Consider the following 12,847-nt stretch of genomic DNA (forward strand, 5'->3'; position numbering starts at 1 on the left):
ATGACCCCAGTGCTGTAAGGCTGAAGTGCTAACCACTGAGCCACCATCTTCTTGTGTTCTTACCATCATTTGTTTAAAGGGCCTCATAATTTCTTATTAGCATGTTCGTTTTCAGGTCAGCTTTCACAAACGTGGTGCGAGGGTATAAAATATGGAGCCCACCGACCATAAATGTTAATTAAAGTTCCATTAAAAGAATATAATTGATAAAAATAACAAAGCTATTAAGTATATTAACGTTATATTGGAACCAGAAAAAATCCTAGTTTAGAGGAAAGTGGGTATAAAGGTGGGGTCCATGCGGAATGTTTTAAGTAAAACTCCATCCCTGTGATTTATCCAGCGGGTAGACTATTATTAAGCAAAGTTCGTCCTATTCAGCATTTGGCCACAAAATTTAGCATGTTTCACCGGTGAAATTTGGCCTTAATACCCCCCGTCCCACCTCATTCACACCACGCAGCAGAATAAATTTTTAATAAATGATTGTTAATAAATAGTTGTAAACCATTTTTATCCCAGTTCTATTCACAGTTTATAATTACCGTAAAAATGTGTGACGTTACATTGCCACGGAATGCCTTTCTGACCGTTCCGGAGGCGCTTCGAGGGAAATTAAAATCCCCGCCATAATACGGAATGTAATCGAAACTCAATTTGGCAAAATCTCGTTGCAACTTGGCTTATCTCTAACCGTTATTGCAAGCAAAGCGATTTGTACTCCATTTTATTTCAATTATTATTATTTATTGTTATGTGCGTTGAGAACGTAGCCTGCCAGGAACTGGCTAATGACAGAAAATAGTGTTATTTCAATGTGTCATAACAGAGCATGAATCAGTGCCTACCTTATATAGCACAGTTGTGGCTGCTCCATAATTGATGAGTTTCCTGAGAACCACATTGCTAACATTAAATATGCTCTCACCTAAGACTCATTAAAGGCCAATGAGAAAATAAGTCCCCTGTTTCCTCGCCAAGATGAAATATGTGCTTTTGTGGTGTGATAGTGCTCCTAGTTTAGTGTAGGCTTTGGTCTACATCCCTTCTTTCAAGATTAGGGCTCTCCAGGGGTTAATTGTATCTGCAGGGCAAATTGATGCTGTATTCATGCAGCCTGACACTCTGTGACCATATATGCAGAAAACCCTTTTACTGTTCCCGCTGCAGCTGGTGAATGTTCATTCAACCTTTGTCTGCATGCAGAAGTAGTGCAAACATTCACAGTCAGCTGAAATCTTTTTTCAGCTCCTGGTTTGGTGGTGTAATGATGTGAAATATATTCGCAGAGACGGAGCTACGCAACCACCAGTAATATCTAAAGAGGACAGTTATTTCATGTTTAAGCCTTGGAAGGAATGAGTTTTGAATTGGATTCGTTAACGTTCTGGTAGTATTGAATACGTATACAGTGGCCAAGGGACAGTAGTGACAGCGGAGTGTCAATATTACTATCTTTATTTATATAGCGCTGATATTATTACACAGCGTTGTACAGAGAATATGTAATCGTTCGCACCAGTCCCTCATGTCATATCTGTAAGACGATTTTACGGTGCTAAGGAATCTGTGGCACCTTTTAAGTAAGCAATGGCGACGATGATGATGCTAGTGTTGGGGGTTGGTTTTCTGCTTGGTATTGAAGGTAGATGTTAGCAGAATTTCATGCAGGTTAAGAGAGATTGCGTCCCAGTCCATTAGCAATGTTAGAGAAAGGTTTAAGGTCCGAGAGAGCGGTGGGTTTGAATGGTGCACAAATCAGGTGACTTTGAGCGTAGGAAAAGCAAAATGGAAATATAAATGATGATAGCTAGGAAACTCTAGTTAAATTAACAATTGAATGAGCAGCTTTAAAGTTAAGAACGAGGGGCCTGATTCATTAAGGATCTTAAATTAAGAAGTTTCTTATTTAAGTCTCCTGGACAAAACCATGTTACAATGCAAGGGGTGCAAATTAGTTTTCTGTTTTGCACAAGTTAAATACTGACTGTTTTTTCATGTAGCACACAAATATCAACTTTAAATTTCAGTGTACAAATAAGCTATCAAGTATTTGTGTGCTACAAAGTAGAAAACGAATTTGCACCCCTTGCATTGTAACATGGTTTTGTTCAGGAGACTGAAATAAGAAACTTCTTAATCTAAGATCCTTAATGAATCAGGCCCAAGAACTTTAAAGGGAATGATGGCAAGCCATGAGAGAGATTCAACTAAATTGTTAGCTGTCAGAAACATCTAACTTGTTGAGTGTGCATGAAATCCAAATTTATACTGTAGAGGCACACAATGGGTAGCAGGGTGGCACAGTGGCTAGTATTGCAGCCTCATAGCGCTGGGGTCATGGGTTCGATTCCAACCATGGCCCTATTTGTGTGGAGCTTGTATGTTCTCCCTGTTTTTGCGTGGGTTTCTGTTTCCTCCCACACTCCAAAAACATACTGGTAGGTTAATTGTTTGTCTCTGTGGCAGGGCCTGATGTGAATGACTAAATATTCTGTGTACAGCGCTGCGTAATATGTAGGAGCTATATAAATAACCGTTGATAAATGAAGAAATAATATAGATGAGGTCTCCTAGATGGGGGATGTCCAATAAGAGAGTCTGGCCCATTGGGACTCTCCCACAAAAGACAGAACAGAAAGTGGTAGGACAGATTGGTGAGATCCATGCAGAAGAATTATATTGAGTGCCCGGAGAGTGTAGAATCTTACAGAGGAGAAAATAAGCAACTGTATAAAAAGCAGCAGAGAGATCGAGGAGGATTAGAACGGTGTCCTCAGTATTTACCAATTTGAAGGTAGTTTTAGCTCTGCACAGGGCGGCCTCAGTTGAATAAGCTCGGTGTAAACTGTTTACTGTGTAGCCCCCTCCCTATCAAATATGCCTCCCACATATATAAATCCCCCTGTTGCCTAAGGCTGAGAGCCGACATTAGAGCCATACTCGCTGCAGTACAAATGTGTGTTTACGTCCCCAAAACTAGGATATACATTGCTTGGTGGAGGGGGCATCTCTGATTAAGGAGTTGACCACTAAAGGGGTTAAAGTTATTGTATAAAGTCCAGTTGACACGTTGATTATTTTCATCAACAGAAGCAGCAGATTCCGTAGCACCGGACAGATACAACACACATGAATGCAACAGACATTATAACATGAGTACAATAAACATGATAACAGTGACATAAATACAGTAAAACATAATAACACACGTGGATGTTTATGAGCTAGCCCTAGCAGCAAGTACCAATACACGGGCGAATTCCACGCGTGTGAATGACAGCAGGCGATCCAGCGTAAGACGTCAGGGTCATATGAGGTAGACAGACATGAGACATCGAGGAGAGAGGACTTTGCTCCTGATAACTTACAGCCTAAATCTATCATCAGCATTTATTCATGGAAGACCGGCCAATTATATACCGGTAGACAATACTCACCTAGGGCCTGATTCATTAAAATAAACATGATAACAATGACAGGAATACAGTAAAACATAATAACACACACGTGGATGTTCATGAGCTAGCCCTAGCAGCAAGTACAAATACACGGACGAATTCCACGTGTGTAAGTGACAGCAGGCGATCCAGCGTAAGACGTCAGGGTCATATGAGGTAGACAGACATGAGACATCGAGGAGAGAAGACTTTGCTCCTGATAACTTACAGCCTAAATCTATCAGCATTTATTCATGGAAGACCGGCCAATTATATACCGGTAGACAATACTCACCTAGGGCCTGATTCATTAAGAATCTTAAATTAAGAAGTTTCTTATTTAAGTCTCCTGGACAAAACAATGTTACAATGCAAGGGGTGCAAATTAGTTTTCTGTTTTGCACATAAGTTAAATACTGATTGTTTTTTCATGTAGCACACAAATACTTGATAGCTTATTTGTACACTGAAATTTAAAGTTGATTTTTGTGTGCTACATGAAAAAACAGTCAGTATTTAACTTATGTGCAAAACAGAATACTAATTTGCACCCCTTGCATTGTAACATGGTTTTGTCCAGGAGACTGAAATAAGAAGTTTCTTAAGTTAAGATCCTTAATGAATCAGACCCCTAGTGTTTGAGACCAACACACAATTGAGTCTTAAAGGACCAATAAAACTAAATTAATACTTGCTACCACCAAGTTGCGTACTCTGGAAATAAAAGTATGAAAAACTTGGGGGTATATTTACTAAACTGCAGGTTTGAAAAAGTGGAGATGTTGTCTATAGCAACCAATCAGATTCTAGCTATCATCTTGTAGAATGTACTGAATTAATGATAGCTAGAATCTGATTGGTTGCTATAGGCAACAACACCACTTTTCAAACCCGCAGTTTAGTAAATATACCCATTGGGGTCTTAACCTCCTTCCCTATTCATAAAATACCCTTTCATGCTATGCAGAACAGCAGTGACAAATCCCACAAATCGTAACTGTCCTGCCTAAATCAGGGGCATTTGAGAGGTATGATCAGGCCTATTACTGACCAGACCACTGTGCTGGTTTGTAATGCCAAAAACACTTATCAATTATCTTTTATTTGTTCTTTTGTAAATATATATATACTGTAATGAATCTCTCTTCTATGGAACTTTAGTGAAATGGATCTAATAGAAGAGGTTGATTGTAGCTGCCATCTTTATATGATGTTCCACTGTTATATGTACATGTACTATATATATATATATATATATATATATATATATATATATATACATACGTATGCTATATATACACGAGAATTATATAAATATTACAGTATATATCTAATATCATTCTTGTTTTTATTTTGTTTTTTTTGCTAAAATAGAGTACAGATAATTTTTAGCTTTGCAGCAAATATAACACATATAAGGAAGAGATAATCTGACAATCTGCAGAGCTGAGCGCTGAATAACACAGCTCACTCTGAGCCAGCCTGAAGCTTGCTGTGTCGCTGGTGCTCGGGGTAATAAGTCACATTGTCTATCATCATTTTTATTAGACTAGTCTAGGGAAGTATTCACAGGAGATGGATTTTCAGAACTTAATTTGACTCTGCAGGGATGAGAGGGAGAAAAATGTGCACGGGGCGCAGGAGATATCATCGCTGAGAAATGGCTGATTCCTCTCTCATGAAGATGCATGTGTCAGGATTTCAGATTGATATGTGTTTATTTCGGAAGCAGATAATGAGATCCAGAGTACAACAAGTGGCCTGTGAGGAAACAAGCCCATCCGACAAATCGAATTAATAAGTGACCTAGTTTGCAATCCACACGCAAGGGTAACATCTCAAACAAGGAGTTTTTCTCAGTGATCGGCAACGGTGGCCCCTCCGAGCCGTCACCTGTGGCCCCCAGCTCCTTGCAGCTTTATTTTCAGATTTCTTTGTCATAGCTTCTAACGCTTGTATGCAATTCCTGCTGATATGTTATTACAGATAGGGGTAGGCAACCTGCGGCTCTCCAGGTGTTGTGAAACTACAAGTCCCAGCATGCTTTGCCAGTAGATAACCAGCAGATAGGTGGCAAGGCATGCTGGGATTTGTAGTTTCACAACACCTGGAGAGCCGCAGGTTGCCTACCCCTGCCCATCACAGTAAATTACGGCCATTCCCCTACACAGTAAATTACGGCCATTCCCCTACACAGTAAATTATGGCCATTCCCCATCACAGTAAATTACGGCCATTCCCCTACACAGTAAATTATGGCCATTCCCCATCACAGTAAATTACGGCCATTCCCCTACACAGTAAATTACGGCCATTCCCCATCACAGTAAATTACGGCCATTCCCCTACACAGTAAATTACGGCCATTCCCCTACACGGTAAATTACGGCCATTCCCCTACACAGTAAATTACGGCCATTCCCCTACACAGTAAATTACGGCCATTCCCCATCACAGTAAATTACGGCCATTCCCCTACACAGTAAATTACGGCCATTCCCCTACACGGTAAATTACGGCCATTCCCCATCACAGTAAATTACGGCCATTCCCCATCACAGTAAATTACGGCCATTCCCCTACACAGTAAATTACGGCCATTCCCCTACACAGTAAATTACGGCCATTCCCCATCACAGTAAATTACGGCCATTCCCCTACACAGTAAATTACGACCATTCCCCTACACAGTAAATTACGGCCATTCCCCATCACAGTAAATTACGACCATTCCCCTACACAGTAAATTACGACCATTCCCCATCACAGTAAATTACGGCCATTCCCCTACACGGTAAATTACGACCATTCCCCATCACAGTAAATTACGGCCATTCCCCTACACAGTAAATTACGGCCATTCCCCATCACAGTAAATTACGGCCATTCCCCATCACAGTAAATTACGACCATTCCCCATCACAGTAAATTACGGCCATTCCCCTACACGGTAAATTACGACCATTCCCCATCACAGTAAATTACGGCCATTCCCCTACACAGTAAATTACGGCCATTCCCCATCACAGTAAATTACGGCCATTCCCCATCACAGTAAATTACGGCCATTCCCCTACACAGTAAATTACGACCATTCCCCTACACGGTAAATTACGGCCATTCCCCTACACGGTAAATTACGACCATTCCCCATCACAGTAAATTACGGCCATTCCCCTACACGGTAAATTACGACCATTCCCCATCACAGTAAATTACGGCCATTCCCCTACACAGTAAATTACGGCCATTCCCCTACACGGTAAATTACGGCCATTCCCCTACACGGTAAATTACGACCATTCCCCATCACAGTAAATTACGGCCATTCCCCTACACAGTAAATTACGGCCATTCCCCATCACAGTAAATTACGGCCATTCCCCATCACAGTAAATTACGGCCATTCCCCTACACAGTAAATTACGACCATTCCCCTACACAGTAAATTACGGCCATTCCCCTACACGGTAAATTACGGCCATTCCCCTACACAGTAAATTATGGCCATTCCCCATCACAGTAAATTACGGCCATTCCCCATCACAGTAAATTACGGCCATTCCCCATCACAGTAAATTACGACCATTCCCCATCACAGTAAATTACGGCCATTCCCCATCACAGTAAATTACGGCCATTCCCCTACACAGTAAATTACGACCATTCCCCATCACAGTAAATTACGGCCATTCCCCTACACAGTAAATTACGACCATTCCCCATCACAGTAAATTACGGCCATTCCCCTACACAGTAAATTACGGCCATTCCCCATCACAGTAAATTACGACCATTCCCCATCACAGTAAATTACGGCCATTCCCCTACACAGTAAATTACGGCCATTCCCCTACACAGTAAATTACGACCATTCCCCTACACGGTAAATTACGACCATTCCCCATCACAGTAAATTACGGCCATTCCCCTACACAGTAAATTACGGCCATTCCCCATCACAGTAAATTACGGCCATTCCCCATCACAGTAAATTACGGCCATTCCCCTACACAGTAAATTACGACCATTCCCCTACACAGTAAATTACGGCCATTCCCCTACACGTAAATTACGGCCATTCCCCTACACAGTAAATTATGGCCATTCCCCATCACAGTAAATTACGGCCATTCCCCATCACAGTAAATTACGGCCATTCCCCATCACAGTAAATTACGACCATTCCCCATCACAGTAAATTACGACCATTCCCCATCACAGTAAATTACGACCATTCCCCATCACAGTAAATTATGGCCATTCCCCTACACAGTAAATTACGGCCATTCCCCTACACAGTAAATTACGGCCATTCCCCATCACAGTAAATTACGGCCATTCCCCTACACAGTAAATTACGGCCATTCCCCTACACAGTAAATTACGGCCATTCCCCATCACAGTAAATTACGGCCATTCCCCATCACAGTAAATTACGGCCATTCCCCATCACAGTAAATTACGGCCATTCCCCATCACGGTAAATTACGGCCATTCCCCTACACGGTAAATTACGGCCATTCCCCATCACAGTAAATTACGGCCATTCCCCTACACAGTAAATTACGGCCATTCCCCTACACAGTAAATTACGGCCATTCCCCTACACAGTAAATTACGGCCATTCCCCTACACGGTAAATTACGGCCATTCACCTACACGGTAAATTACGGCCATTCCCTTACACGGTAAATTACGGCCATTCACCTACACGGTAAATTACGACCATTCCCCTACACGGTAAATTTCGGCCATTCCCCTACACGTAAATTACGGCCATTCCCTTGCACGGTAAATTACGGCCATTCCCCTACACGGTAAATTACGGCCATTCCCCTACACGGTAAATTACGGCCATTCTCATACCCAGCAAATGGCCATCATCATCATACCCTGGGACCAGTCACCATTATCATCATCACACTGAGCAATGCCCTCTGCACAATCTAATTATATTATGATTACAATCAAAGGCTAAGAATATTAGGATTTATCATGTAATTAATGTGTGCAGAGAGCATATTCCCAGCGTTGTCAGCCATACATTGCAGAGATAGTCCCTTTAATCACAGCCAATTAATAAACTGATAAAGCCATGGTACCCAAGCGGAGGAATCGTTTCCTTCCCTCTGTGCTGCCCGCGAGCTTATACTTATGTGTGTGAGCTATATCGCTTGCAGTCTGGTATTAGAAGTTGATCGTTATCCAGGAGCAACTTTTAAAAAATAATGCGTGACTATGCAGCTACGCAGCTTAGAGGGAACAACGAGGAACCTGACCATTGATGTCAGTGCAATTTTAACGGTGCAGTGCTTGTCTGTTTTATCTTTTTGATTTATCTTTGTGGGAGGCTGTAGGAAATGTTTATTTCTGTTTGTGAAATGCTAAGGATATACCTCATCATTTTGTATAAATCTACAGTGTGCAGTCAGTGTAAGACTTTTTTTTTTTTAAAGAATCTAATACTTGTAGGAAAATATTGAAGAAATGGTGTCTTATCATCATCACCAATTTATATAGCGCCACTGATTCCGCAGCGCTGTACAGAGAACTCACTGACATCAGTCCCTGCCCCATTGAAGCTTACAGTCTAAATTCCCTAACATACACAGACAGATAGAGAGAGACTAGGGTCAATTTTGATAGCAGCCAATTAACCTACTAGTATGTTTTTTGGAGTGTGGGAGGAAACCAGAGCACCCGGAGGAAACCCACGCCGAACGCGGGAAGAACATACAAACTCCACACAGATAAGGCCATGGTGGGGAATTGAACTCATGACCCCAGCGCTGTGAGGCAGAAGTGCTAACCACTGAGCCACCGTGTCTTATAAGCAGTGCTATAAATAGCGCGCTAAAGCAAAGTCCTTATGCTCCTCTTTTTTCCCATTCTCTTTGTATTATTCCTGTATTGTTTTATTATTCAAAATCTTTGAGGTCCTTATTTTATTTTACTGCTGAAACTCAAGGTGGCTGTGAAGAAAACCCTGTAAGATTCAACATACGGCTGTTACTATAGTTAGATAAGGTTATTTCTATGTATTTTAACTAATCTCACGCTGACCCACCAGGTGTAGGATCGTGGGGACTGTCTCACAACGGGATACCCCAATGCTATGATAGTCAGCCTTGTTGGCTAGCACAGCGGCTGTTTAGGAGAATTGCAGGGAGGGGGGGTAACACTTTGTGAGTTCTGACGTTGAAGTGTGGCCGGCAATCATAGGGCCTTGGAGTGCGAGTTATTTTACTCCATAGGATATAATGATGTGTGCCTGGTCTGAGAAAATTTTATATATTCTGCTATATTTTCAGGGAAATGTTGCAGGTAGGGAAATACGTCTGAGATTTCCAGTGAGATGAGTGTATAAATAGTATAGTAGACTATTATCGGTGGACGAAGTGTCTTTTTCGGGCTAACGTTGATGGACTTTGTCGATAATAACAGATAGGAGTGAAGACAGCGCAGGAATGGAAAAGTAATTCCATCTCTGCTACAGAAACTGACACCTTTGGTAAATTATGTGGAAAAACTCCAATATTACCAATCAGGAGACTTATAAATAAACCCATTGATTTGGTATAATGACATTATTGGAATAATTATTTGTCAAAAATTAGTGTCTATTGTATTTTTGCTGTTTCTTTGGGGATCTGTCCAGTAGAACATTCACTGATCATGTGAGACAGACATACATGTAGGTACTAGGGACTATTACTGCAGAAATAGAGGGGGAGGAATCACTACAAATGCTGGTTCACTGAATGGCGGTTAAACAGTAACAGAGATTGAGGTGTCGTTATAAGGTAAACTTGTTGCCAGTAATGATAACAGTAATATAACAGTAATGATCAGCCTGTTTACCTCGTCAGTGCCCCATTAAGCAGAGCACTAACCATGTATGTGGTGTGGTAGGATGTAATGAGGTGTGTAAGGTATAGTAGATGGTTGGAGAGGATATCTTCATGCATTATATGCGATAATGTTATAGGTCCTGCTTGGTTTCCCTGATTGCTTCATGGATCCTTCTTTACTATATATTCACTGAACTGGGGCTGATACGTCACTGCAGCACTGTCCGGGTTCAGCTATGGTTCAGTATATAGCTAGCAAGGGAGCCGTGTCTGATACCAAGACTAATATGCAGAGCCATGTCTGATACCAAGACTAATATGCAGAGCCATGTCTGATACCAAAACTAATATGCAGAGCCATGTCTGATACCAAGACTAATATGCAGAGCCATGTCTGATACCAAGACTAATATGCAGAGCCATGTCTGATACCAAGACTAATATACAGAGCCATGTCTAATACCAAAACTAATATACAGAGCCATGTCTGATACCAAAACTAATATACGGAGCCATGTCTGATACCAAGACTAATATACGGAGCCATGTCTGATACCAAGACTAATATGCAGAGCCATGTCTGATACCAAAACTAATATACGGAGCCATGTCTGATACCAAGACTAATATACAGAGCCATGTCTAATACCAAAACTAATATACAGAGCCATGTCTGATACCAAAACTAATATACGGAGCCATGTCTGATACCAAAACTAATATACGGAGCCATGTCTGATACCAAGACTAATATGCAGAGCCATGTCTGATACCAAAACTAATATATGGAGCCATATCTGATACCAAGACTAATATACAGAGCCATGTCTGATACCAAAACTAATATACAGAGCCTTGTCTGATACCAAGACTAATATGCAGAGCCACGTCTGATACCAAGACTAATATGCAGAGCCATATCTGATGCTAAGACTAATATGCAGAGCCGTATCTGGAATGGGGCTGTAGCCTAATTTTCATGTTGAGAATATGATGATGATACGTTGCTCGGTCACAAATTAATCCCTCAGTCTCCTTCTCTCCGAGGATCAACCATTACCAACCATACCTTTCTAAATATAGTAATGATATATTGTGATTTTATAATTGTCTCTCACTCATCGTGAGTGATCATGGACGGATTTTAATGAAATTTCTGCTGTAATGAACAGAGAGAGCAGGAAGCCTTGTCAAACCACTATTAATATTTCCAATTTTGTGACCTTGTGTAGACTGAATGCCGTCCGTATAACGAGTCTCAGAATCTTATGATGAAGAGCAGAAACTTTCATCTATTATGGAACAAGTGTAGGATTCTGATTCTCAGAATAGAATTAGTATTACTTACATTTCATGGACATGAATATTGTCATCTATGGAAACGTACACGTTGTGTTGGGCTTCAATTAGAATGGCCTGATTTTTATACATCCTGTGATGTGCTTGTGAGTCGGACAATTAATGGAATTAGAATTTTATTTTGTAGTAGCTTCAGTTTATACCGGAAACAATATTTATTGGTGCAAATCTTCCTGTGTAGAAAGGAACTAAAATGTACAACTGTAGGACAGGTACTAACGTCAGCCCTGATGAGCCCCAGCTTGATGTCATTGCGACGTCATCGTGACATCGCGAAATTTAAAGCGTCAATGTGGGCACCCCTAAGGTTAAGTGTTTAAACTCTTAACCCGACATTGCTGCTTTAAATTTCTATTGACAGACGTCGCGATGACATCAAGCTGCAGTGCTGAACACTTCTCCAATCGGGATAGCTTGCTGTCAGCATGGTGATCCAATCGGAGATCTCCAGCGTCAGATTCAAGGTAAGTCTGTTTATTTTCACATCGGTTTGGCAGAAATTCGGGTTTTAGTTGGAGGCCTTGTCGATTTCGGATTTCTCCTTATCGATCAAGCGTACCCAACCCGGTCAGATAGGTGCCTTGTCAGAGGATGTAATTATCTGTTTGCCCCAGTGTTTTGCAGTTAATGATCCTCAGTGGTAGGAATCACAGCCGCTGTCCGTGGTACTGACAGAGTAATGGGAGATGCAGCACTAAGTGTACTGTATAGTATACACCTGAGTTATCAGCAGCATGAAATGCAGACTCGCACTTCTTCTATACTTGTGTGACTGCTGTGGTTTGTCTGTCAATCACTCTCCAAGGTGCACGCCCACTTTCCATGCCTGGGGACCGCCCACTTTCCATGCCTTGGGACCGCCCCAGAGAGATCAATCTGTGCCCTATTTTGTGGACCCACCTGAAGCCTTCACAATATTCTCTAAAATACAGCTCAGCGTAGCCTCATTATAAACTAATCAAGTGAGGGGACATCGGGATTATTGTTTTTACATATTTCACTTTTGCGTGTCTGAAAGTGTTTCGTACATGTTTCAATGTTCACCTTAGAACGCGCTTTTCAGCAAAAGTGCACTAGAATCGTCACAAGTGCACGTTCATTATAAGCACAAAATGAGGCCCAATCTCCAGCACCCCACAGCTAGTGGAAAAGTACATTCCTATTGCAGGGAGGAAAAGCCTGTGCTCCCTCCCG

General features: G+C 41.5%; 1 protein-coding gene across 1 annotated transcript in view; it reads left to right on the forward strand.

Moving 5' to 3' along the window:
- CELSR3 (cadherin EGF LAG seven-pass G-type receptor 3) overlaps nucleotides 1-12,847 on the forward strand; it is a 104,975-nt gene that overhangs the window by 5,842 nt on the left and 86,286 nt on the right.

This window comes from Mixophyes fleayi, chromosome 8 (assembly GCF_038048845.1).
Source record: "Mixophyes fleayi isolate aMixFle1 chromosome 8, aMixFle1.hap1, whole genome shotgun sequence".
Taxonomy (NCBI): Eukaryota; Metazoa; Chordata; class Amphibia; order Anura; family Limnodynastidae; genus Mixophyes; species Mixophyes fleayi.